Here is a 26,061-nt window from a genome sequence, read left to right as displayed (position 1 = left end):
ACCTCAATGTTTTCTGCTTGGGCTCCAGAGACCCAGAGAGTCTCTATAGCTGTGCATTCTTGCCAGAGGTTCGCCAGCACTCCTGAAACGGCTCGCTTGAACCCAAATCTATTCATTCGTTTGTTCATGGTTCATTCTCTGTATACAGAACTGGCCCAGGGGGATCTCTGGGTGGCTCAGTGGTTTAGCACCTGCCTTCTGTCCAGGGTGTGATCCTGGGTTCCCAGGATCGAGTCCCACGTCGGGCTTCCTGCATGGAGCCTGCTTCTCCCTCTGCCTGTGTCTCTGCCTCTCTCTCTCTCTCTATGTGTGTCTCTCATGAATAAATAATAAAATAATAAAATAAAATAAATAAAATAAAATAAAATAAAATAAAATAAAATAAAATAAAATAAAATAAAATAAACTGGCCCAGGTACAGTGGAAGCTCCAGCCGAGCCCAGGCTCAGTGCCCCACTAAGTAATGGACATGGAACACATACCTGCTGAGCAAATGAATGAGTGAATGAAACTTGGTTTTCTTTTTTTTTTTTTTAAGATTTTATTTATTTATTCATGAGAGACACACACACAGAGAGGCAGAGACACAGGCAGAGGAAGAAGCAGGCTCCGTGCAAGGAGCCAGACTTGATCCCAGTCCTCCAGGATCACACCCTGGGCTGAAGGTGGTGCTAAACTACTAAGCCACGGGGAGGGGGGGCACTGCCCTGAAACTTGGTTTTCAAGACTCACAATCCAGTTGGGATGACCACAAACACAAGGGTAGTTATATGAAATAAATAATACTGTGAGAAAGAGTCAGATTAGGGGTCAGAGCGTGTACGGATGGTCACCTCAGCTCATAAGGAAAGCATCACTCCATCAACAGGAATCTATTTTAGTTCCGTTGACTGTGAGAACCTGCGGGGTCTCATCCCTCCTGAGCAGCTGGAAGGAATCGAGTTGTAATGGGCACACTTGGCGGGAGTTGGGTGGGGGGTGTCTTAGAAAACCAGCAAGCAAGAGAACTCAAAGCCCTCCAAACCTGGAGAGGAGGAGGGCAGCACCTGCTTTCCAACATGTCACAGGGAATCCAGGCAATACTTCGAGGGAAAGGTTTAAAGGATTTTTTAAGAGAAAGTCGCCTTTGATAGAGTTTGCACAAAATGTGTTGTAACGGCTGCGTTCATGGAAGACCCAGCTGCATCTTTATACAAAGCATCCAGCCAGCGAGGCATTGTATGGGAGAAGGAAGCAGAGGCCTTTGAAGCTGGTTGTGTTTCTTTGGGTGGCTTAGATTTTCCTGGGTGACTGGTTTTCGCATATCCATCTTCTGGTTCTAACTTGGCCTCCACCAAGCCAGAGACTTAGGCTCTACCTTGTTGCTTATTAACTAGGAGGAATGTATGTGGGGCTTTTCGGTGCTTTCAAGAACTTTGCCATTGTAACAGAGCTGATTTATGGTTCTGCTTTTACAGCTCCAACCCTGTTTCAATTTGCCCAAAGAAGCGGAGGTCTCTCCTCTGTACAATGCACCAATTACTCATGGATCCCAAGTGAGGCACAAAGGAAGGGGAAACCCAGCTGCCAGGGGTGGGGGCTGCTGTGATCCCTCCCAGGTCAGGAGTCCTGGATAAAACATGGACAACAAACTGTGGGCGATGCTATAGAATTCGCCACCCTAGGGCAAGTGAGGCACACAATCCCCAGGCGGGTAGCACTTACTTATCTCTAGGACTGTTCCAATCCGATCACACTCTTCAAGAACAGCTAAAACATGCCTCCCGCCAACCGGAGGAAGTCACTTCACACTTGCTCATCAATATTTTCCTCTCACCCTGCCTGATAGTCAATAGGGCACCTGTTAAATGTCCTAACACAGAGGGAGAAAAAAGCGTGACTCACTTCTGAGATGGGAGACCGGCAAGTCCTCTCATTAGCCAGATGGGTTTCTTCTGGGTGAAAATAAAAATTGCAAGCCTGGGAATCAAAGGCGAATCCAGCCTTGAAGGGCTTCTGGCGGCTTCGTGGGGGATTGGCTGGGGTTGCAAAGGGAAGGTCCATGCTGACCCATCTGGCTTCCCACCACTGCTGAGGCTATTCATTCCTTAATTAGAAGGGCTTTGGGATTTTTCAAAGGCCTTTTAAAGGAGTCTTGCTTACTCCTTTACTCCAACCAAGGAGCCAGGAAGACAAATGCCTTCTGCTTCTGGAACTTGCCTCTACTACTTACTGTTACCACAGCTTCAACTTCCTCTTCTTATTAAACAGCTAGATTTAAAGACTTTTGCATCTATAAGTGTACGTGCCATTTCTGGGCTTTATTTACTGGCATTTATCAGAGATAGCCTCCTTCCCTTCTGCTTTTTAAAATTTGCTTTTAAGGGACGCCTCGGTGGCTTGAGCATCTGCCTTCAGCTCAGGATGTGATCCCGGTTGGGGGATCGAGTCCCGCATAGAGTTCCTGCGGGGAGCCTGTGTCTCTGCCTCTCTCTGTGTCTCTCATGAATAAATAAATAAAATCTTTAAAAAATAAATTAAAAAAAATAAAATCTGCTTTTAATGTAAAGAAGTTTTTTACCTAAAAAAAAAAAAAAAAAAAAAAAAGGTTAAGCACACCATTGATGCCAACCTTTGACCTTCAAAGGAAGAGTGATTGCTCTCAGGGCTGGAGTCTTCGACACCCATCCCAGCCCCCACCCTGCTGTCCGGTGGTTGCACACTGGGGACAGCTCCGTTTATTACAGCGCTTGCCTCCAGGTATAAAAATCTTGAACAACTGCTCTTGTAGGCAAATCTGCAAACTGCCTGAGCTTGCCACATGCTGAAGGGGAAGGGGAAGCCGACACGCTGCCAGGTTTCTCCTGGAGGGCATTAAATCGCAGCGGCCAAGCATAAAAGGAGGCTTTGCTCAGAGCACAGACCCCCAACTCGCCTACGTGGCGGCTTATGCTGCGGACCCCTTACTATTTTCGATTTTTAAAATAAATAGCCCTGAGGGGAAAGCTGGCTTTACGTCAACGCACAGAAATTTAATTTTAACTTCTATGAATACAGCTATTAACCAGACGGTCCCTTTCGGGTAAGAAGGGCTCCTACCAGCGGAGACCTTGGCTGGGACTCGAGCTCATGTGTTTCCAGAACAGTCCGGTGTGTGCATCTGAGAGTGTGTATTTTAAGAAGGGGAAATAGCATTGCACAACCGAGCACCTTTTTCTTCTCTGTCTCTCATTCAAAGAATTCTTTCCAGATCCTATCACCTTGAGTAAGGAACTCCCAAAGCAGAAACTCCCCCGTGCTCCAAAGGGAAAGGCACATGACTCCCAAGTTTGAAGGGGACAATCCCGGACCACGGCGCCGAGCCCTGAGTTCTGATTCAGGAGGGCAAGCTCTCAAAGCAGATTGCAAAAGGGCAGTTGTGAGAGCAGCTCCGTGCATGCGGCCCAGCTCAGAGGATGGCCTCGGCATTCCCCCAGAGGAAACAATTACTAGGCTCGGAGGGGAGTTTGGGTGAAAGAACAGTTCATCAGGCTGAGAAGAGTGCATTTAGCAGCATCAATAGTTTGTATGTCAGAAAGGGCACAAGACAATTTTAAAGAAGCCTGCACAGCAGAGAGACCTTTTTCCCCAATTATATTTTTTCTGCAGCGTTCCCACACTTTCAATTTTTAAAAGTGAGCAGCAGAAGGGAAATTTCACTGTAATATCTTGGATCCATTTGTTCTTTGTTGAAAATACTGTTTTTCTACCAAAGGCTGATGGCTTGTACGGGGTCCCCCCCATACCCTGTGTTACCACCACCACCACCCCCACCTGCCTTCTAAGAAATCAATAAGACATGCTTGGCTAAGGCAGACTATCTATTCTGTTATCAAAAGTCCTAGATCTAGTTTAAACCTACAAAACAATGTATCCTGAACGGGTTTGAAATGTGGCTCAACCAACAAAGTGGTTTTTATGGAATACCTGGATATGATAAACACATGGCCCATTAGGGCAGAAGAGGCCCCCTGGTTCACGCAGTCACACCAACCACCTTTTCTTTCCTCCCACTAACCAGGATAGGCAGAGGAGTCTGCTGGTTAAGTCATAGCCCAGGAATATCACAGCTTGCTTCTTAATTTGCGATCCTTCTCTATGAGCTTGGACAAGTTAATTGACATCTAGTTTCCTGACTTAACCTCTCTGCAAAATGGAGGCTTTAGAAGTTTCAGCCACAGAACGAAATGATTATAATTCAAATATAACACTTCTTTGCAAATCAAGGTCAAGTTTAGGAATTTGTGAGAATTATTTGCGGGTCCCCCAAACTGCCCAGCCCCAACCAGCATTCATCTTAGCGCCAGTCCTCCGTCTTAGCAGAAAGCCCCAGTCTAGTCTCTGAGGCTTAGAAGGGATCCCATTTGTCTTCATCTCCTTCGTCCCCATCCTTTGGGGACAATTTTGCAAATGTTTTCATAAACTCCTCCTCTAATAATATCTCCTTTATGCCCACACTGGCCCCACCCTTTGGCATGGCCATGGCATGACTCTAAGAAATGGTTATCTTTATTTTTTCTTTTTTTTAAGATTTATTTATTTATTTATTTATTTATTTATTTATTTATTTATTTATTTATGAGAGAGAGAGAGAGAGAGGCAAAGACACAGGAGGAGGGAGAAGCAGGCTCCACGCCCGGAGCCCGACGTGGGACTCCAGGATCGCGCCCTGGGCCAAAGGCAGGTGCTAAACCGCTGAGCCACCCAGGGATCCCCCTTTCTCTCTTTTTAAAAAAAGAGTTTATTTATTTATTCATGAAAGACAGAGAGAGGTAGAGACACAGGGAGAGGGAAAAGCAGGTTCCCCATGGGGAGCCCAATGCAGGACCTGATCCCAGGACCTGGGATCATGACCTGAGCCAAAGGCAGACGCCCAACCACTGAACCACCCAGGTGCCCCAAGAAATGGTTATCTAAGCCAGACTGCTTATCACAAAGGTCTTCTGCCTCAGTCTCCCCTGTCTGTAAGGATATGCATAATAATCCTGTTCTTGTGTGTGCATGTGGATACAGCCATTTCTACATTGGCTTTGAATTCCTTACAAGATGCTAGGCTCTGGCTTACTTTTTAATTTCTTATTACATGTGTCACTTCAGAAGAGGAGTAGCAGCAGTAAGAACAATAAAAGCCAGGGGTGAGCTTGCAAGGAGAATGATACCAATTACCACACATCCAGATCATAGCTCTGAAAAAGCAGCTGAGGACAGGAATTAAGATGCTGAAGCTTTTTAAGTCTTGTAAGTACAATTCTTTGAAACCCACTATCTTTCAAAAACATCGTAATGATCTTGCCATCACGACTTCAAACAGTCCTAATGAAACCCACAGAGAAAGACACGCACAGCTTCCCAGTGGTAAGGGGAAGAGATTCCCTTCGAAAATTAATAGAAAGTAGACGAGTCATTACACGTAGCCGTCCTGTTGCTACAATAAATTATTACATTGTTGTAGGCTTTTATAAAATTAGATACCACAGTAGCAGGGAGAAAAAAAAAATGAAACCCTGTCTCCTTTATCGGAAGGATCAGTGGAAACTGAAATAACTCCATCCTGAGAGAGGATTAAATTCTAACCTTTCCAAAAAAACGTCACTGAAATGAAAAAGCCCATCGAACAGGGTGCTTCGTGCTGGAGCCTGAGCCTGCCTCGGAGATGTGTACTGTGATAGGCACCCTGCCTGCCTGTTCCTGCAGGTCCTAACGAGATGATGTCTTTCTTATACCCACCTGCCTGTCTCACATCCAGGCTGGATGACAGCTAATAGCCAGCAGCTCAGAGCAGGGAGCAGCCTGGCTGGTTTGAACTAGTTTAAAATGACACATGTAGCTTCCTTATCACACATTTTGATAGGTTCATGGCTCCCCTTACTGATCAGATACCCGGGGAAAAATATCTTTGGGATAATTCTCATTGCTCAGCTCCCTCCTTAAGGAGCATATCAACCCTCTTGATCTAATTAAATTGCAAAGAAAACGTCTCTTCCAATGGCCTCCCAGACCACCACGTTACCACAGGTAACACCAGCTCAGCGGGCTTTGGTTTACGCGTTGGTCTTGTCTGGACCTAGAGGAATTGTATCTTCTGAAATTCTTTGATAATTGGTATTCCTTCTTTTTGTTCCAAAGAGCCTTAAAAGCTTGGGCCCCTGCCTTTCACATCCTTTGCATGCCTATGTACCTGATGACTGGTACATCAGGTACATAGCCCAGAGGACGTGCTAAGGACCCCTCCGTGAGGGTCTTCTCTCATTAAGCCTCCAGGAAGCCTTCTGCTTCTTCATTGCTCTTCTTCTTTTTTTTTTTAAGATTTTAAAGATTTTTTTATTTATTTATGATAGAGAGAGAGAGAGAGGCAGAGACACAGGAGGAGGGAGAAGTGGGCTCCATGCCGGGAGACCAATGTGGGACTTGATCCCGGGACCCCAGGATCGTGCCCTGGGCCAAAGGCGGGCACTAAACCGCTGAGCCACCCAGGGGTCCCCTTCATTGCTCTTCAAGTGAGAAAGTGCAGCAGGAAAGATGCAGCTCCAGAAAGATAAGCCACCAAAGACCTGCTGCTTCTCTGGGAAAATCAGCTGGAAGAAATCTTAGGAGCGGCTCAGGCAGGTCTCCCATTTTATGAATGAAAAAGCAGAGGGACAGAGAGGTCTTGTGATTGCCCGATCAGATTGCATTCCTCCCGACCTACACCCTGAAGCGGGGAGGGGGGGGGTTCTCTGCTCTCTTGCCACTCCCCATGGAATGCCCTCTCCAAGACTTCAGCTCCTCTACTCTGTGACAGGCCCATCCCAGCTAAAGCCTGGCCAACGGCCACGAGCCAATAGCCAGCTACAGCATGCCAAGCCCAGGGAGTGAGGCAGCCGATGCCACCTGGAGCCAAGACAGGTTGGCCCCTCCAACCCCTTACCCAGACTGCAAAATCCTCGACAAACCAATGGTGGCTTTAAGTCATTTTGTTTTAGGGTGGCTTGCTGCACAGCAATGGATAACCAACCACTCTCTGAAATGATCTTGATGATATACTTATTCACTTTCCATGACATTCCTCCCCTTCCCCCCACCACCCCGCCATTAGGACATGAGTTCCATGAACTTATCCATGTTATCTCGGGACCTCCAGCACTCAGCACGGTGCCTGGCCCCCAATATATACTCAATAAATATTATTTGCATGAATGAATGAATGAGAGAGGTCGTACAAGTTTTGACCGGTTATGCCTCAAATCCCAGTGTCCTGCTCCTAATCTTCGTCCTGTTCCCTTATCCCCAGGCACCACCATTACATGAATTTCTCTCATGAATCATCCGCTTTGGTCTTTAGCAGGGATTTAAGTCCTAGAGTCTGCGTGATTTACTCAAGTATATGTCTTTAATGCCTAAGGAAACATGCTCAAGGCTAAACATATCTCTAGCTAATCATTCAGAGATTGATTCCCCATGGACGCTACAGTAATCCTAGTGGACATCTATCGAGCACATCTACGGCTCAAGCTCTGCCTTCAGCCCTTTATACGCATCAACGCAGTGAACCCTTTTCAGTACCCTATGAGATGGGTACTGTTACTTTTACAGACTGAGACCCAGAGATGGGGAGAGAGTCCCTAACTTGCCCACAGTCACTCAGCTAAATGATTGATAAAGCCGGTGGGTGGGACTGGCAAGTGTGCCCAGCAGAGTGGGAAAAGGATCCTCCCACCTTGGAAACTGAGCAGGCCCTCTGCTGTTTTTGTTTTTGTTTTTTTTTTTTTAAAGATTTTATTTATTTATTTATTTGACAGAGAGAGAGAGACAGAGAACACAAGCAGAGGGAGCAGCAGGCAGAGGGTAGAGGGAGAAGCAGACTCCCCTCTGAGCAGGGAGCCCGATGTGGGGCTCGATCCCAGGACCCTGGGATCATGACCTAAACCGAAGGCAGATGCTTCACTGGCTGAGCCACCCAGGGGCCCCTCCTCTGCTGGTTTTATCAGAGCTGAGCATGGTTACCCATCCCTCCCTGGTCTCGCTCCTTAAAGACTTGAGACCAGGCTGGGGGCTGCTGCTGTGATGGGTTTCCTAGAATGGGGACGACCTCTTATCAAAGGCTGGGAAGGTAATAGAGCAAATAGCTCATCTGTCTGTCTCTTTTTATTTTTTTTAAGATGATGATAGATAGATAGATATCTAGATAGATAGAGAGATAGATAGATAATAGATAGATATAGATAGATTGATTGATTTGAGAGAGAGAGCGCTCAGTTGGAGGGAGGGGCAGAGGGAGAGAGAGAGCTAGGGAGAGAAGCAGACTCTCGGCTGAATGCAGAGCCCGACCTGGAGCTCGGACTCACGACCTTGAGATCATGGCTTGAGCCGATCAAGAGTTGCACGCTTTAATCAACTAAGCCACCCAGGTGCCCCCTCTCGCTCATCTTCTTAAGCCAAGTTTCCAGAGTTTCCTCCAGCCCAACCACAAGGGCACACTTGCCTTCGGGCAGAGGCTGGTGTGTGGGTGCAGGGGGAGATGTCTGCAGGTCCACACAGAGAAGCATCCAGACCCTGAGGACCCTAAGGTAGAGGTCCAGCCCCGATGTCCTCCGTGGGCGCACCCTGCTCTCCAGCACTCCGTCTTCAGTTCAGCGTGGCTCACGGCTGCCAGGCAGCCAGCACGACCGGGCACCGCGCTGAGTAAGGCCTTTCCTCGCATTGTCAGGAAAGCAGAGCCTGAGAATCGGCGGTGACCCGAGGACGGGGTGCTGGAGTTTCCTTGGAGCCTGGATGACTTTATTCCCAAAGTGTATCTTAAAAAGCCGTAGGGTCCCACCCTCTGAAGCAAAAGCAAAGAAGAAAAATTTTTTTTTTTTTTTGGTCTTCTATTTCTGTATTCAGGCAGGAAACCCACCTCGAGGGCACCGGCTAAGATGACCCTTCCTAGGAGCTCCACGGCCTCTGGGGTTTAGCATCTCTGGACGGAGGCGAAATAAGCAGCCACCTGGTCTGGCACAAGCAAGCAGAGTTTCTGCTTCACGGGCTCGTTCGTGCCAACCTGGTGCCTTTTATCCCCCCACCCCACCCCAGCCACTGCCCTAGAGCCCATATCCTCTCCCTGCAGCCAGCTGCCTGGATCGGTGGGAATTACATGCCTGGATGGAGAATGGGTGTGGGGAGAAATGCCTTCCCTGGGGCTTCGGGTCTAGCAAGATACCAGTGATCAAAGGGAAGACAGAGGCCTGGATATGCCCGAGTTGGAGAGGGCGCACCTGTGGGAGGGAACCCAGGCCAGGCCTGCCCCCGGGGCAGTCAGGAGAGCGGGCTCTGCAGGCTGGCTGCTTCCCCGCACGCCCCGGGACAAAGGCCCTCTCAGGCTTTCTCTGGGTCCTGAATGTGAGTAAATCACCACTGCAGCCGAGAACAGTGGGTGCGCCAGACTCGGCTTCTCTTTAAAAACGTTTCTGGGAGCGCCCGGGTGTCTCAGTGGGTTAAGCACCTGCCCTCGGCTCAGGTCACGATCCTGGGGTCCTGGGATCGAGCCCCGCATCCCTGGGGCTCCCTGCTCCGCGGGGAGTCTGCCTCTCCCTCTCCCTCTGCTCCTGCTCCTGCTCCTGCCCCTGCTCGTGCTCTTTCTCTCAAATAAATACACTATAAAATCTTTTTTAAAAAAAGGGGGGATCCCTGGGTGGCTCAGCGGTTTAGCACCTGCCTTCGGCCCAAGGCGTGACCCTGGAGACCCAGGATCTAGTCCCACAACAGGCTCCCTGCGTGGAGCCCACTTCTCCCTCTGCTGTGTCTCTGCCTCTCTCTGTGTGTCTCTCATGAATAAATAAATAAAATCTTAAAATAAAAAAAAAAAGCGTCCTTAACCTTGGTGTTTTAAAACACAAACAAAAGGAAACAAGAGTGATCCTTGTTTATTTCCCTCGTGGACTTTATAACCACACCGTCCCGACCATCCACAGCCTCCGCCGTAAGCTCCAGAAGGCAGCCTTTCTTCTCAGATAGGGAAGTTTTGAAAGTTTTTACCGGTTTGAAGAGTGAGAGGAGCCTTCTAACTAAACTTGTTATTTTCAGCTCAGCAAGGGCTTCATTCAATTCTTGGGCTTCAGAAATCACGAGAACTGGGCTGAGGTCCCAGCTGCCACTGCCCGGCCGGGTGACCCGGGCACGCTGCTCGGCATGCAGGCCCCTCTTCTATCAAACGCAGCCCGTCGTGCAGATGATAGGACGGCACCCCAGGGCCTGCGTGGAGATCCCAGCCTTCGAGGTCACTATTATCAGTTCTGTGCACGTTCGGCTGACGGGGACAGGAGGCTCAGAGCAAAGGACAGTCATTTGCCAGGTTCCCTGGAGGACACTTGAAATTTTACCTTTGAGGTTGGCAGGACTGTGAGCTTCTCATTCCAGAGGAAAATGCAGTTCCAACAGCGTGGAGGGGCAGCCCAGGGCCATAGTGTGTGTGTGGGGGGGGGGCGGGGGGGGGTTGGCCTGCGGGGTGTGGAAAATCAGTGCCTTTTGATTGCGAGCCCATGGGATAGTGTCCCTGTTGGCGTGCATCTGCCAAGGAGGAGTGACAGGGATGAGGGCCCAGAGGGCAGCAACTTCAAGAATGTATTTCCAATCCTTCAAGTCACTCTTTGTAAGTTAAAATGGGCAAATTACTAATATAATTATTATCTTCAATTTTTTTAAAAAAACTTTATTTATTCACGAGAGACAGAGAGAGAGGCAGAGACACAGGCAGAGGGAGAAGCAGACTCCATGCAGGGAGCTCGATGGGGACTCAGTCCTGGGACTCCAGGATCACACCCTGGGCCAAAGGCAGAAGCTCAACCACTGAGCCACCCAAGCGTCCCTATTATCTTCAAATTTTAATGAACTCTGGTATGGCTATGACTTACAGACACATTTCAGGAAAGTATTTCTCTCTCTTTTTTTAAGATTTGATTTTTTTTTTTTTAACTATTTCTCTCTCCTTAAGAACAGGTATCCAGACTACCTCTTGTCCCTCTTTTTAAAAACAGAACTTCTGCTTTTCAGCTGGGCACATGGTTACTCAGAATAGAAACCAGATCTCCCTGATTCACTTGCAACCAGATATAGCGAAGCTATAAATTAACTTGTGGCAAGTAGGATGTTAGAGGAAGTGGAGTGTGCAGCTTTTCTGCTTTTCCGGCTGATTGGTAGGTTAATGTGATGGCTGGGGCTTAAACAGCCATTTTGGACCATGAGGTATAAGCTAAAGCTGGCAGAGAAGCAAGAGAAAAGAAGCCAAGATCATGGGGCCATCTCAACCTAGATTGCCTATCCTTGGACCTAATTAACAGGAGAGAAAAATAAACTCTCTCATATGAGCCCATATTACTCTGGATTTCCTGTCATGACCAAATTGAATCCTGCCCATCTTTCCATTTATCCCCCATGGAGCCATCTCCAACCACTTATGACCCTTTCCCCTCTGTGGTTGTGACCTCTCTTTCTGACTTTATTTTTAAGAGCTCTCTCATTGATTATATGCCTTTACTTCAAGACGTCAAGCCAAGACTTGATGGATTCAGTGTTTGTGCTTTAAAGACCTTTTTTTAAAAAAATAAGATTTTATTTATTTATTCATAGACACACAGAGAGAGAGGCAGAGACACAGGCAGAGGGAGAAGCAGGCTCCATACAGGAAGCCCAATGTGGGACTCGATCCCGGGACCCAGGATCACCGGGGCTGCCCGCTTTAAAGACCTTTGATGAGTTGAATGGGAAATCTTGATATTTGTCAAATCTCTTAGAATAATTTAAAAGGTCCATGTAGGGCAGCCCCGGTGGCGCAGCAGTTTAGCGCCGCCTACGGCCCAGGGCATGATCCTGGAGACCCTGGATCGATTCCCACATCCGGTTCCCTGCATGGAGCCTGCTTCTCCCTCTGCCTGTGTCTCTGCCTCTCTCTCTCTCTCTGCATCTCTATGAATAAATAAATAAAATCTTTTAAAAAAATAAAAATAAAAGGTCCATGTAGCTTTTATATACCCTGCAAAAAAAACAGTCATTTGTGCTACCACCTGAGAACAAGATTTTACTGGTAGAATCAAACCCCAAACTTTCTCCCAGTCTCACCCTTCCTGAGACCTCTCAAAAAACAACCACGTATCCGTGTATACCTGCAAAAGGCTTAACCTATCAGCATTTCCCCTTTGTTTTTGGATTACTGAAAGAATCTCTGCATTTCTGAAAATTCACACAAACATTGAGGGCTTTTTTATTTTAGCAAACCATCTTACCCCTCCTCCTATTCTCCCCCCCTCCCTCCCCAAAAAAAACCCACACTGAACTCACTGTCTCATTCACAGGAGCAGGCTGCTTGGCCCTCAACCTGACATAGGCCTAGATTTTTCCTCTTAGGTATTGCCAAGGAGGTGTTTGCAGTTTTCCAAAATGCAGCCCTGAGAGGAATTACTGAAAGACATTCGGCAAAGTAAATAAAAAAATGCAGGAGCTTAAAATATTCCAAGTGCCCTGACCATCTATCATGAGCTGACTCTCCTTGGAAGAAACCAGCACACACATAGCTCCCACAATCTCTCCACTGCTTCAAATATCCGTGTGTGTGTGTGTGTGTGTGTGTGTGTGTGTGTGTCTGAGAGAGAGAGAGAGAGAGATGCTGTGTTCATTTTGTTGATACCAATTTGAACAAGGGCTTTAGGAAAAAACTTTCCTGAGAGCTGTGACAAGTTCTACCTCTGCCTCCAAATTAACTCAGAATTCAGTCCTTAAGCTCACACCTACTCATCTGGGGACTGTGCTGCGGGCCCAGAGAGTGGAGTCTTCAGAGCCTGACAAGGACAAGGCTGATGAAGGTTGAAAAAACCAGGCCTATGAGAAAGGCTGAAGGTGTGCTGGATCGATTGGGACCACAGAAGGCAGAGTGAAAAAGGTTTTAAAATATCCCACAGGTGACAAACAAAGCCTTTAAGGGACAGAGTCTGTTCTCCAACTTGGGAGAAGACGTTCCCCATAAAAGACCCAGAAGGAAGAATGAAAGATTAAGGTACAACAAAGGCATAATGTCCTAGCTGGTGGGACCATTAGTCGAGGGACAGGGAAAGGCAGCCCTCGCTCATTCCCTGTGCATCTTTATTTTATTTTCTGATTTATTTGAGAGGGAGAGAGAGCACGAGAGCTCAAAAGCAGGGGGAGGGAGAAGCAGACTCCCTGCCAAGCAGGGAGCCCCACATGGGGCTCGATCCCAGGACCCTGAGATCATGACCTGAGCCAAAGGCAGATGTTTAACCGACTGAGCCCCCCAGGGACCCCTCCCTGCACATCCTTTAAAGGACAGAAGCCACTTACCTGAGCACAGAGCTGGAGGGTCGCAGGAGACATCTCCACTTCTGGTGTGACAATGGAAAACCAGGTCACCTCCCAGCCCAAGATTTCATGTCCTGCATCTCCTGGGCGCGGGCAGCTCCTTTCAAGGTGACATTCGTGAAGTCTCTGAAAGCACGAGGGGCAGGTGTTGAGTGAGCACCACGCATTATCTCTGGTCTGTGAAGTGCCAGCTTTCCCCAAGCCCAGAGCTTCCTATTGTTTGCCCGTCAACAACTAGCCCCACGGTGATGCGGCCCATGCTTGAAAATATTTATTTTAATGGAAAATAAACACTGGTAGGTAAACTCAAGCAAAAGGGCCATACTGAGGGAAAATATCCCATTTATTCCAATATGCATGTAAAAATGGTCACTGGAAAAACTAGCAAGTAAACCCCAAGAGATGCAGGGCAGTGTGGGGGCCTTGGGAAAGGTAACTTCTTCCCTCTTTGTTCCAGTTATAGATAGTTTGGGTTCTGAGGGTAAACTGGCCCACTAACCCACAGCCACGGCTGACGCTATTACACATGCATAAAAGTGAGGAAATTCAAAGTTATGAATCCCATTGCCACAGTAACTCACACACATCATGCAATCTGTTTGTAACGTGCACTACCGAACGTCGTGTTAACTTTTATGGTCTCTATTACATATGTGTGATGTGAAAACGTTATAGCAGGAGAGGGAGTCATAATTCTGAATTTTCTGATAGTTATGACTTTCAAGTGAGTGTAAAATGGCTACTCTTTTCCCCTTGGTTTTTCTTGCTTTCTGGTTGAGTCTGCTTTTCATTGTATCTTGGTTTCTCAGAACTTCTCTGGCAGATCCTTTACTGCATTACAGAGATGGATTATTTTATTTACCTCTGTGCAAAAAATATTTAGTAAGTGCCTAGTATGGGAAGAGGAGCTGCAGGAGATACAGAAGTGCCTAAAGACCTTTTGTGTTCTCGATTTTCAACACGGTACACAGTAGGGCCGTGACAGACACACAAAGGTGGGGAGAAAGTACTTCCTGATGGTGCTTCTGACCTCACAGAGGGCAAGAAAGGGGCAGGAATTCAAATGTGTTCACCGCTACACAGCAATGTGCTAAGTAGCTTAGGGACATTATTTTTTTGTTGTTTGTTTGTTTGTTTTTTATTATTATTATTATTTTTTTTTTTTTTTGCTTAGGGACATTATATTTTGTCACCCACATTTTATACAAAAGGCATTATCCCATTTTATTTTATTTTTAAAATTTTATTTATTAATTCATGAGAGACACAGAGAGAGAGAGGGAGAGGCAGAGACACAGGCAGAGGGAGAAGCAGGCTCCATACAGGGAGCCCGATGTGGGACTCGATCCCGGGACCCAGGATCATGCCCTGGGCCGAAGGCAAGCGCTAAACCGCTGAGCCTCTCAGGGATCCCCCATTATCCCATTTTAAAGATGGACAAACTGAGGCCCACACAGCTAATACTAGCCACCAAGTAGTGGAAGCTGGATCGGACCTTCAGTTTGAATAACCGAAAGCTCACTCTCTTTTCTATCATCTCAGGTATTTTCCGCCATCCCAAGCTAGGTCTTGAAGAATATGTAGGTTTTATTTTTGAAATCCTTTTTTTGTTTGTTTGTTTTTTCTTCCATCCTTAACGCAGAATAGATTTAATATTAAAAATTCAGGAAGCACGCGGGGCACCTCGGTGGCACAGTCGGTTGAGCATCTGACTCTTGGTTTTGTCTCAGGTCACGATCTCAGGGTTGTGGAATCAAGCCCCACGTTGGGGTCCACACCCAGTGTAGAGTCTGCTTGAGATTCTCTCTCTCCCTCTTCCTCTGCCCCTCCTGCTCGTGTGTGCGCTCTCTCTCTCTCTCTAAAACGAATAAATGAATCTTTAGAAGAAAATCCGGGAAACACAGAATGTAGAAAGAAGGAAAAAATGCTTATGACTCCAGTCCCCAGAAACTACCACTCCGAATATTTTAGTGTCTTTTTCCTCAAAAGTTTTTCCTGAATCAGAGCTTTTAGCTATTTATTGTTTATTATACAAGTGTTGTTCTTTTACATGAAAGTGTTCATGTCTATGTTTTTTGAGAGAGAGAGCAGGAGGGGCAGAGGGAGAGAGAGAATCTTTTTTTTTTTTTTTTAAAGATTTTATTTATTTACTCATGAGAAACGCAGAGAGAAAGAGAGAGAGGCAGAGACACAGACAGAGGGAGAAGCAGGCTCCATACAGGGAGCCCGACGTGGGACTCGATCCCGAAACTCCGGGATCACGCCCTGGGCCAAAGGCCGCGCTAAACCGCTGAGCCACTGGGGCTTCCCTGGAGAGAGAGAATCTTAAGCAGTCTCCATGTCCAGTGCAGAGCCAAATGTGGGGCCCGATCTCATGACCCTGAGGTCATGACCTGAGCTGAAATCAAGAGTTGGACGCTTAACCGACTGAGCCACCCAGGTGCCCTTTCATGATTTTCTTTTTTCAATTTAGTATAAACTGTTCCAGGTGGGGAGAGCACATCAGGTGAGTGGGAGGTGAGTGGAAAGGTGTGTGGGGTGGTGGACACAGCAAAGACAGGGCATGGGGCACCCAGCATGCCACAGAGCTTGGCTGAAGCTTCTGAGAGCAGGTGCGCTCCAATCAGGAGCTCCCAAATGCTTGGTTTCGGGGCTGAACTCTGTTCCATGAGACACATATATGCACACTCCTTAGCATATGGACGGCAGCTGAGAAATGTTAAACACACTTGGATGCGGAGACGCCGAGGGGGGATCTAACTGCAGTTGTGCCTGGGCCCGTTATGCAGGCAGCAGTCCGAGGTAGGGCAACAGAGGGCATGTAGGATTCTTCTTACAACACCCACCAGGGGACGGAAGGGCTGTCTGGAGGAAGGCAGGTGCGGAATACGAAGAAGGAAGAATATGGATGAGTGAAACATGGACTGGAGCTGTGCAGGTATTGTGATCCCAAACTCCAAAGGCAGGAGGCCAGCGAAGCTTTGGGTTGTAAGAGCTGAAAATAAAATCGAACTATTTCCTGTTTGGTTTTTAGGTACTCATTTGAGACCGATTGCAAGTAAGGGGAACCCTCCATTGCCATCCTAAGACAAATCTGCATGATGTTTCGTTAATTTTGTACATTGTTATCACTTCTAATGCATGGGGGAGGTATCCACGTGACCACATCTTGGCATAGAATTCTCGGCTTTCTCCCTAAAGCCGGGGACAGAGGTGGCAGGTGCTCCTGACACACGGAGGCTGGGCTTCACAAGTGGTGGGTGTGAAAGCGCGGAGGACCGTGTCCCTGGGAATAAGTGGCTGCAAACATCTCCGTGTGGTTCCTGTCACCGGTGTTAGAATTTTTTGTTTCTACGTCTCACTCCTCTAGTTGTGAATTTCTTGGGCACAAACTGTGTGTCGCCTGTATTCTAAGCACCTGGCACAGTGGCAAACAGAGTGAGCCCCCGATAAGTTGTTCTTGGATGAAGGAATCGTGTGTGCACGTGTGTGCAATCCCACGTCCATGCCTATGTGTGTACCTATATACGGTTGTCTGTATATGGATATATGTACGTGTGTATATATGCTCCTGTGGGAACGCAGATTCGTCTATTAAGGTGCATCTGCCCCTCGTCTGGCTGTGCTACCCCCATTCCTGACCTAAGCAGCTTAAGAAAGAGACCTTGCTTACTCACCAGGGCTCTGTTCTCCTAGACAGGCAGGCCTTGCTTCGCACAAGTGTTCTGAAAGAAATTCCCTGAAAATCAGAATTTTCTACGTTGAATCTAATTCTGAATTTTTTTTTTTTTTTATGATAGTCACACAGAGAGAGAGAGGCAGAGACACAGGCAGAGGGAGAAGCAGGCTCCATGCACCGGAAGCCCGACGTGGGATTCGATCCCGGGTCTCCAGGATCGCGCCCTGGGCCAAAGGCAGGCGCCAAACCGCTGCGCCACCCAGGGATCCCTGAATCCAATTCTGAATGTACTGAAGGAGTCTGTGACCGAGTGTATCCCTCACACGTACTTTTGCTAAGTGCACTTTATAGAAACGCACATCAGCAATCTTAGATTTGTCTGTTTTCAAATGCAAGATGGATACACCATGTAGGCTTCAACCTGGGGCAGGCCTCCCCCGCTTCCACTTCAAACTTTGCTCATCCCCCAGGTCGGCTGGAACAAGGACTCTCCTTACTTGCTTGTACAGGGCAGGGGTGGCTCAGTGGAATGTAGCAGAGGATCCACGTGGGGATGTCCTGGGCCCTCCAACACCGGGGTGCCTAGGATGAGTGATAAGAATGGGCATAGCCCCTCATCATGTTTAGCACAGAAGTTTTACCAAATAATGTAATAGTTCCACTTCTGCTCCATTAAACGTGTCAATAGCACGTAACACTGAAGCCGGATATTAGTACAGAGGACAAAGGTGGGCCTCTCAGAAGGGACTGACCACTATGTGTGTGCCGACCTTGCTTGAATGGCAGGGACTTTGGTTTAGGAACGGGATGTGCATTTTTCTCCAGAGAGAGAGAGGAAAATGGAGAGAGTTTGGCTGTGGCCTCGGCTGTCCTCACGGGCCTTCGCACCTGCTTCTTCCGTCACGTGTCATCCACATGTCCAGCAGAGCTGGGCAATTGCTTGGGGGAAGGTTGCAAGTTTGTCCGGGCTGTCATAACACAATGGCACAGATTGGGTGGCTCAGAGGAGAGGAATGTATGTTCTCACAGCTCTAGAGGCTGGAAGTCCAACATCAAAGTGCTGGTTGGTTTGGTTCCTTCGGAGGCCTCTCTCCTCGGGTTGCAGATGGCCACCTTCTTGCTGTGTCTTCACATGGGCTTTTTCCTTTGCACACACACTTCCGGTGTCTGTCTGTCCACCCTCTTCTTTCAAGGACACCGGCCAGAGTGGACGAGGCTTACCCTAATGGCCTGCTGTTGACTTACCTCCCCACAAAGATCCCATCTCCAAAGGCAGGCATCCGCTAAGGGGCCTGGGGGTCTAACTTCAACTCATGAATTCAGACGAGGACCCACCGGGGCCTGTAACAGGAGCGCACTCGAGATCCCTGGGTGGCGCAGCAGTTTGGCACCTGCCTTTGGCCCAGGGCGCGATCCTGGAGACCCGGGATCGAATCCCACGTCGGGCTCCCGGTGCATGGAGCCTGCTTCTCCCTCTGCCTGTGTCTCTGCCTCTCTCTCTCTCTCTCTCTCTGTGAGACTATCATAAATTAAAAAAAAAAAAAAAGGAGCACACTATCCATGGCCGAACACCGCCCATCCTATCCACGTTCTACAGGTGTGAGCACCAGGACATGGAAGCACCTGCCTGCCAGGACCTGCCCCCCCACCCCCCTTGCCCAACCACAAACCAGTCAAAGAAGAAGAAGAAGACCTGCTCTTTGCAAAGTCCTCACCAGGGGAGCAGCGCTGTGAGCCTGAAATCTGTCTCTAAGATACGCAGTGTCCACCCCGGGAGAAAAGCGGCTCCCCTCACCCATGTAATTAATTCTCCATGCTGAAGCTATTCCCTGGTGTCGATTCCCACTGCCTTCTCCCCCCCCCCGCCCCCCACCCCCACCCCAACCATCTCTGGCACAGTCAAAAGCAGGTTGACGCTGACAGGCGATTATGCAGGCCCATGAATTCATAATTCAAAATAAACCCATCAAAACATTTGCTCTTACTTTTAACCCCATTGTCCCCCGAGTGGAAATGTTAACACACAACAGCAGAAGAGATAAATATGGCAGACAAAAGTTTTCCCACAGCCTTTAGCCCCTTAAACATTCTAATCCCATTGAGGATATTTATGCCTGGCCAAACACTGCCACTGGGGGCTGGGCTCCTGCCGGTGGCCCCCTCGCAGCGCCCGCCGCCTTTGTAGAGACCAGCTGCCCGTTGCTATGGCGATTTGGTTACGGAAGGGCAAAGCAGGGCACCTAACCCAAGTGCTTTTTTAACCAAACCACATGCTTATTAAAAGAAAGGAGAAAGTTTCCATTAAAATATCTGGGCTGATTACATTTGGAAACTTAATAACATGTGTTGACTCAAATGACTCCCATTGAACTGAACCCCAGCAGGACTTAAGAGTTCACCGGGAGAACAAATATCTCTGATGAAACTTGGCATCTTAACCCTGTTTAACATTTTAATTAAGAAGGGAAAATTCGGTGTCATTTGCTTTTCTGCGGTCTCCAGGAGCGGCAGGGGACATGCTTGAGAATTCCTCCAAGAGGGCAGGCGGAAAGAAATACATTAGCTAATTAGGGATGATGCAAACATCTATATACAAGATATATACGTGCCACTGCTTGCTTTCGTCGCCCGCCTTCTCTGCTGCGTTTCTCCTACCAGACAGATTTCTTAGAAGAGGGTGCGTGAGTGTACCTGCTGCTTCCTCTTAATACTGTTAATTGAAAATTAAAGTATCGCTTGGGTCTTTTGACTCTACCCAGCTACAGAAAAGCCGGGACAGGGGCACACATCTACAGCCCCGCTCTTGGGAAATGCCCAGAATTTGCTAACTTCAGAAAACTCTGTCCAAGCCTGCATTTCATAAACATCAAAACTCGTCCTTTTTTTTTTTTTTTTTTTTTTTTTTTTTTTATGAGCCTTTCCTTTTTCTGGCCACACAGGCACCCTGGGGAAAGTTTCTTAGGATGGCCCAGTTAAGCAGAAAATATTATCTTCCCTGTTTTGCAAATGAGCTTGTGAAAGGGAGTTTAAAACAGCAGCCAGGGAAGGGCCAGGGCCGGCAGCGGCGGTCGCCTCTCCGCCTGGGTCTACTGGCTCGTCCCAGTTTTGGGGGGAAAAGAGCACATTGAAACAAAAAACAGTAGGAGAGCCGGCTTCGCCTGAGGACGCATAGAGATCCCCGGTGTATTTCCAACCCAAATAAGAGCCAGAGGCTTTGTCTCTCTGTTTTAGTTGGTGTCACTTTGCTCGGAAACCCTGAGTCCACCCTGTGCCCTGAGTTTGGGTTAGTTTTCAGCTGGGGGCTCCCGTTGACGTCCCTTCACATGCCACCCGGTCCTGTGTGGCCGAGCGTGCCCCTCCTGGGAAGCCTCCGGGCCCTGCTTGGCCTGCCGTCTCCCCAGGGAAAGCGATGCCCCCCAGTCCCCCCCATCTTGGGGCCCCAAAGGGATGGGAAGAACTGAGCTATGTGTTAATTGCGTTAAGGCGCTTTCTCTAATGAAATAGTGGCTTTCTCCATAGCAACGGTGATTAGAAGATGCAGAATGGCAGGTCGTCGGGCCGTCTGGCTGGGAAGTGACGGCCACTTTACAGAACAATTCAGCGCAGAGAGAAGTTTATTGTGTACATTTCACCTAAGCTGACTGCTCAGGTCACACTCCCCAAAGCCGCTTTCTCTCCCTCCGAGCGCTATTTTCAGGCTGACTTGGGGGAGGGAGCCACTGGGATATTTGCTGCCTGGCTGGGGGGAGGGAGGGGTGGTCGATGGGGGTGGAGGAGAGAGAGAGAGAGAGAGAGAGAGAAGAGAGAGAGTGGAGAGACCTAGGAGAGTTCAGAGGATGGAGGAGAAAAAAACCCCAAAGCTTGCAGCTGGAATGTAAGGCCGCTCTCAAGAAGCCCCCTGCTTCATTAAGCATCTTTAAAAATGCTCATTGAGATGCCCAGAGGCGGTAAGGTGAATTCCCTTTCCATCTTGTGCACCTTTTCTAAAGCGCGCGGCCTTCCTGCTCCATACACTGTGGGATAAGCGATTTTCCAAGCTGGAGGGAGGGGGGAATAAACATCATCTGGGCCAAACAGGGTAAGATAACAGATTGCAGAACAGGGTAAGATAATGGCCCTAACAGATTGCAGGACCCCAAGCGGGCGGGCAGGAGGCATCCTTCCCACGATGCTCTCTCCTGCTACTTTCACAGCCAGGTTCTGGGGCTCGTCTCTCTCGTAGATAAACCAGAAATATGACAGGGTGGTGCTACGACCCAGCTCACACACAGACCACGCCTCTGATGCCCACTTCAGGAGGGATGGAAAGGCCACCCTTCAGAGGTAATGGACTAAGACTTGCCAGGAGGCACTCCCAGGAGGTGAAGCACATCTTGGAATACGAAAAGAAACTAAATATAATCGTGATTTAAAAGTCCAGACTCAAGCCTGCACATAGCCCAAAATATGTTTTCAACTTATAATGGAATCAGGGTGCAATGTATCCAGTTTAAGAGCATGGACTCTGGAGTCCTGGGCCTGGATTAGATCCCTGGCACTGCTCGCTCAGCTGTCTAAGATGAGAATTAAAAGGAGGGAATTCTGTAGAACACTGACTTCCAGGCATGTAGCAACTGCCCCAAAATTATAATAAAAATGATCATTTTTATTATGCAAAGTAATGCTGTATTACCTATGCATACCATTCTATGACTCAGAAAGTGCTTCCACTTATCTTCCCTCTTATAATCTTCCTAACGACTCTGGGCAATTCCGATAAGCCCTGGTTGTGCCTCGCTGGAGTGAGATCAAAGCCCTGCACCAGGCACTGCCAGGTCAAGCAGAAAAGGCCAGTTGCTGAGGACAAAACAAACTGAGAAATCCAAACTTCAGAATCCAGCCCTGGGAACTGGAAGTGTTCTAGGCTATGGGATACAGGGGTGAACAGGGCAGGACAGTCCTGCCAACCTGGGGCTGGCAATTCAGGTCCACATGGGAGAGGTGAAGGGAGCAGTGGGAATGCAGAGCAGAGGCAGTTGACCCAGGCCCAAGGAAGGAAAGGAATCCTATTTTTATTAATGAAATAGGATTTTTTAAAAAAATTAATCTTATTTTTATTAACAAAATGTTAAAGATAACATACTTAAAGGGTCTTTAAGTGTTTAGATTCTCTAGGAAATGAAAATGCTATTTATACTGGCATAAAGTATAATTATTCACACTTTCAAAAGTGTTTGAAGAAAACTGGATGAAGGCCACAAATCTAAATGTTTATAATGCCAAGAAATCTGTGTGCTACTGTGATTTGTTTTCTACTTAGAAAATAAGTCATTTCAAAAATTATTATGACCCAAACTTTCCAATCCTAAGGGAAAACTTCAAATTCTAAACAAAAGCTAATATACAATTTAGTTTGAGCAAACAACTTTCTAATTACACTGTACACGGCCCGTTATCTGGGTATTTAGTCTGGGTATTTAAATGCTCAACATTCCCCAAAGGTATTTACCCAAACAGTTGCAGGAGCATCTGTTACAGATTAATGAAGACTATAGTGGTCTCTAAGACCGATACTACCCCGACCGCCACCCCGAGAGCAGACAGTCCCTCCAATGTGGTCACCTGTACCCTTAAAGTGTGGTGTTTAAAAACGTGGTCCAAGACCCAATGGTTTCTGCTCCATCTGGGAGCTTATTAGAAATGCAAAACTCGGGACACCTGGGTGGCTCCAGCGGTTGGGCACCTGCCTTCAGCCCAGGGCATCATCCTGAAGTCCCAGGATCGAGTTGGCTCCCTGCGTGGAGCCTGCTTCTGTCTCTGCCTCTCTGTGTCTCTCATGAATGAATAAATAAAATCTCAAAAAAAAAAAATGCAAAACTCCAACATCCCCACCCCCTCCCTGTGCCTTTTTAAACATTTTTTTTATTTTTAAAATTTTTTTAATCTAATAAAACCTAGAGATCACTATTTTTTTAATGTTTAAAGATTTTATTTATTTATTTGAGAGAAGAGAGGGACAGCACAGGGGCAGAGGGAGAGGGAAAAGCAGACTCCCAGTTGAGCAGAGAACATGTGAGGCTAAATCCCAGGACCCCAGGATCATGACCTGAGCCAAAGGCAGGCATTTAACCACTGAGCCACCAGGTGCCTTTGATTTTTTTTTTTTAAACATATTTTAAAGGAACTGTTGTCACAATACTCAGGACAAATGTGACAGTTCACTAACAGGCAAGAGCACAACTCCTATCATCCTAGGATAGCCTCTCTCTAGGAAGAGCTAGTTCATAGACTAACTCAGACAAGGGTGGGGGAGCTAGGCCTTAGCCAATAAGAACAAACTCAAAGCTACTAGCCTCAGTCCCCCATCCATATGCTCCATCCCTTCCCACTATTTGCACAACCCTGGTCCTGAGTTAGACCTTCCACTTTCTAATTCTAATACACATATGAGTCACCAGGGATCTTATTAAAATGGAGATCCTGATTCAGTAGGCACGCGGTTTGCACAAAGCAGAGGGAAAAGGCACACGGGCTGACCAGAGACTGCATATTCTAGCCTCCCTTGCAGCTAGGCATGGCCACGTGACTCAGTCCTGGCCATTGGTAGAGGAGGGGAAGTGAAATGTACAGCTTCCGGGAGCTGACCTGAAAAGGTAAGAGCCCGCCTTTCTCTCCTCCACTTGTCTTGCTGGCTGGATGGGAGCCTCGTGGAAGAGGATGGAGCAACAATCCTAGGTCGCGGACGGGCATCCACATGCTAAGGATGGCAGAGCAAAGGAGAGGCTGGGTAAGTGGCAAGTGTGCAACTTGTACCAGCTTTACCTCCCGATCACTACAACACGTCTTTATTTCTCTATCTCTTACCATACCACCTTTGTCTATGTATGTGATTTCTCATGACGGACTGCAAGCTTTTTGTGGACAAGGACCAAATCCTATTTATTTTTACACTCTTTACATTGTCTGGTTGTATATCTTGCTGGTGACAGTAGGTACACAAAACTCAGTTAAAATGAATGAGCAGATGAACTAATGAATCAATGAATGACTGACTTCTTATCAAGAAGCACTTGCTAACCTCCCACTGGCCAAAGATGGTTCTCTAGGAGCTTCAATAAGGATGATAATCACAATAGATTAAAACTTATAGGACATGCTCGAATATGTTAAATGTGCTTGGATATGCAATATAATATATAAAATTATATATACATATTGCCGAAACAGTATAGGAAGGGCTTCTAGGTAAAGGGCTTCCCATAAGATTCCATTTTATGACCTGCATGGGATTTTGGCAGCTGTTTGCTTTATTATAGTTTACTAAGCTATTTTTTGGTTTTTGGTTTTTTATTTTTTAAAAATTTTTATTTGTTCTCAGAGACACAGAGAGAGAGGCAGGGACACAGGCAGAGGGAGAAGCAGGCTCCCTGTGGGGAACTGGATGTGGAACTCGATCCCAGGACGCTGGGATCATGACCTGAGCCAAAGGCAGTCAACCACTGAGCCACCTAGTTGCCCCTAAGCTATTTTTTAAAAGATGCACTTGTAAGTGACTCCCCCATACACGGGGATCATGCTGAGGTGCCATGACTGTCACTCTGTGGCTATGCCACCTCCGGAAAAGACTCCAAATTGGCCATGTCCCCCTTAACTAGTCTCAGCTCAGAATTAAAAAAAAAAAAAAAAGCTTAGGATCTGGTTAGATCAACTTCACTTCCATCATTTTAGAGATGGGAACACTCTGTTTCAAAGGGTTAGTTCAGAACTACTAAATCACACTATGACCATATCTTGTATTTCCTACCCTACCCATGCTCTCTTCTCTCTGTTGCCCGTCATGCATGGACATACTGACCATCATACCGTGAAGGTTAAAATATTAAAATCAGAGTGATTTTCCTGCTTTCTTCTTCACTTAGTTCAAAATCTAGAGGATTCCACGAGGACGCTTTTCATAATTAAATAACCTGATTCAATATTCATTTAAGATAATATTCATTTACCTTTAGTCACTACTGCTATTTAAGTATAAGGACCTAATCTCCTTCGGTAAAGAGTGAAATTAAATTAATTTATGCGATTAATGAAAAATCCAAATGGTAAAAAAAAAGGAAAGCTGTAAAACTAACATTAAAGGCTATTTCCAGTTTCTCCATCCAAACCATAGCTATTGCTACCTCTTTGCACACCTCCAGAAAATAACTGACACAACCATATATGTGTGGTATATCCATAAGTAGATATGTATAGTCCTTAGAATTATTTTTACATAAACTAGATATTATATACAGATCGGTCTTTATTTTGCATTTGTCACTTAGTGACACATTTGGGGAAGATTTCTATATTAGCATGTAAAGCTGTACTTAGTGTTTTTTAATGGCTGGATCATATTATATTATACTTCTGTTCCATAATTTATTTAACTATCCTTTACCCATTTAGTTCTTGCCATTTTATGCTACCATAGACATGCTGAAGTGAACATCCTAGTACAGAGGTTGTTGTGTAATTTTCAAGGATGTTCATAGGGTGGATTTCTTAGCAACAAAATTGTTAGATCAAAGGATATGTGCTTTTTGAATTTTGAGAGATATTGTCAAAACCCCTCTCTGTTTCACAAAGTTTTACACTCCCCACAATAATGTACTTAGTGCTTAATTCCCCACATCATTCATAGCCTGGGGTATCACCACACTTACATTTTTGACAATTGAGTAAGTGAAAAATTGTACATCACTGGTGGTTTGGCTTGCATTTCTTCAATCATGAGTGAAGTTGCTTATCGTATCATGTGCTTATTGGTAACTTTACTTTTTTTCTGTGAATTGCAGGGTCAAAATCCTTTGTATGGGTTTTTTTTTTTTTCCTTACTGGGCTTGTATTTCCTCTTAAAAGGATTAGAAACCTAGAATTCTGATTCAGATGCCTTCAAGGATGACTTTCCTTTTATTACCAAAAGGATTAACTTCATATGGCATAACATTAGCTTCTCTATTTTAAAATTTGGTCACTCTGGAATGTTTATCATTATACAATGTGGTCAGGTAACATAAGAAAGA

Source organism: Vulpes lagopus, chromosome 2 (assembly GCF_018345385.1).
Source record: "Vulpes lagopus strain Blue_001 chromosome 2, ASM1834538v1, whole genome shotgun sequence".
NCBI lineage: Eukaryota > Metazoa > Chordata > Mammalia > Carnivora > Canidae > Vulpes > Vulpes lagopus.
This window is presented reverse-complemented; position numbering follows the sequence as displayed.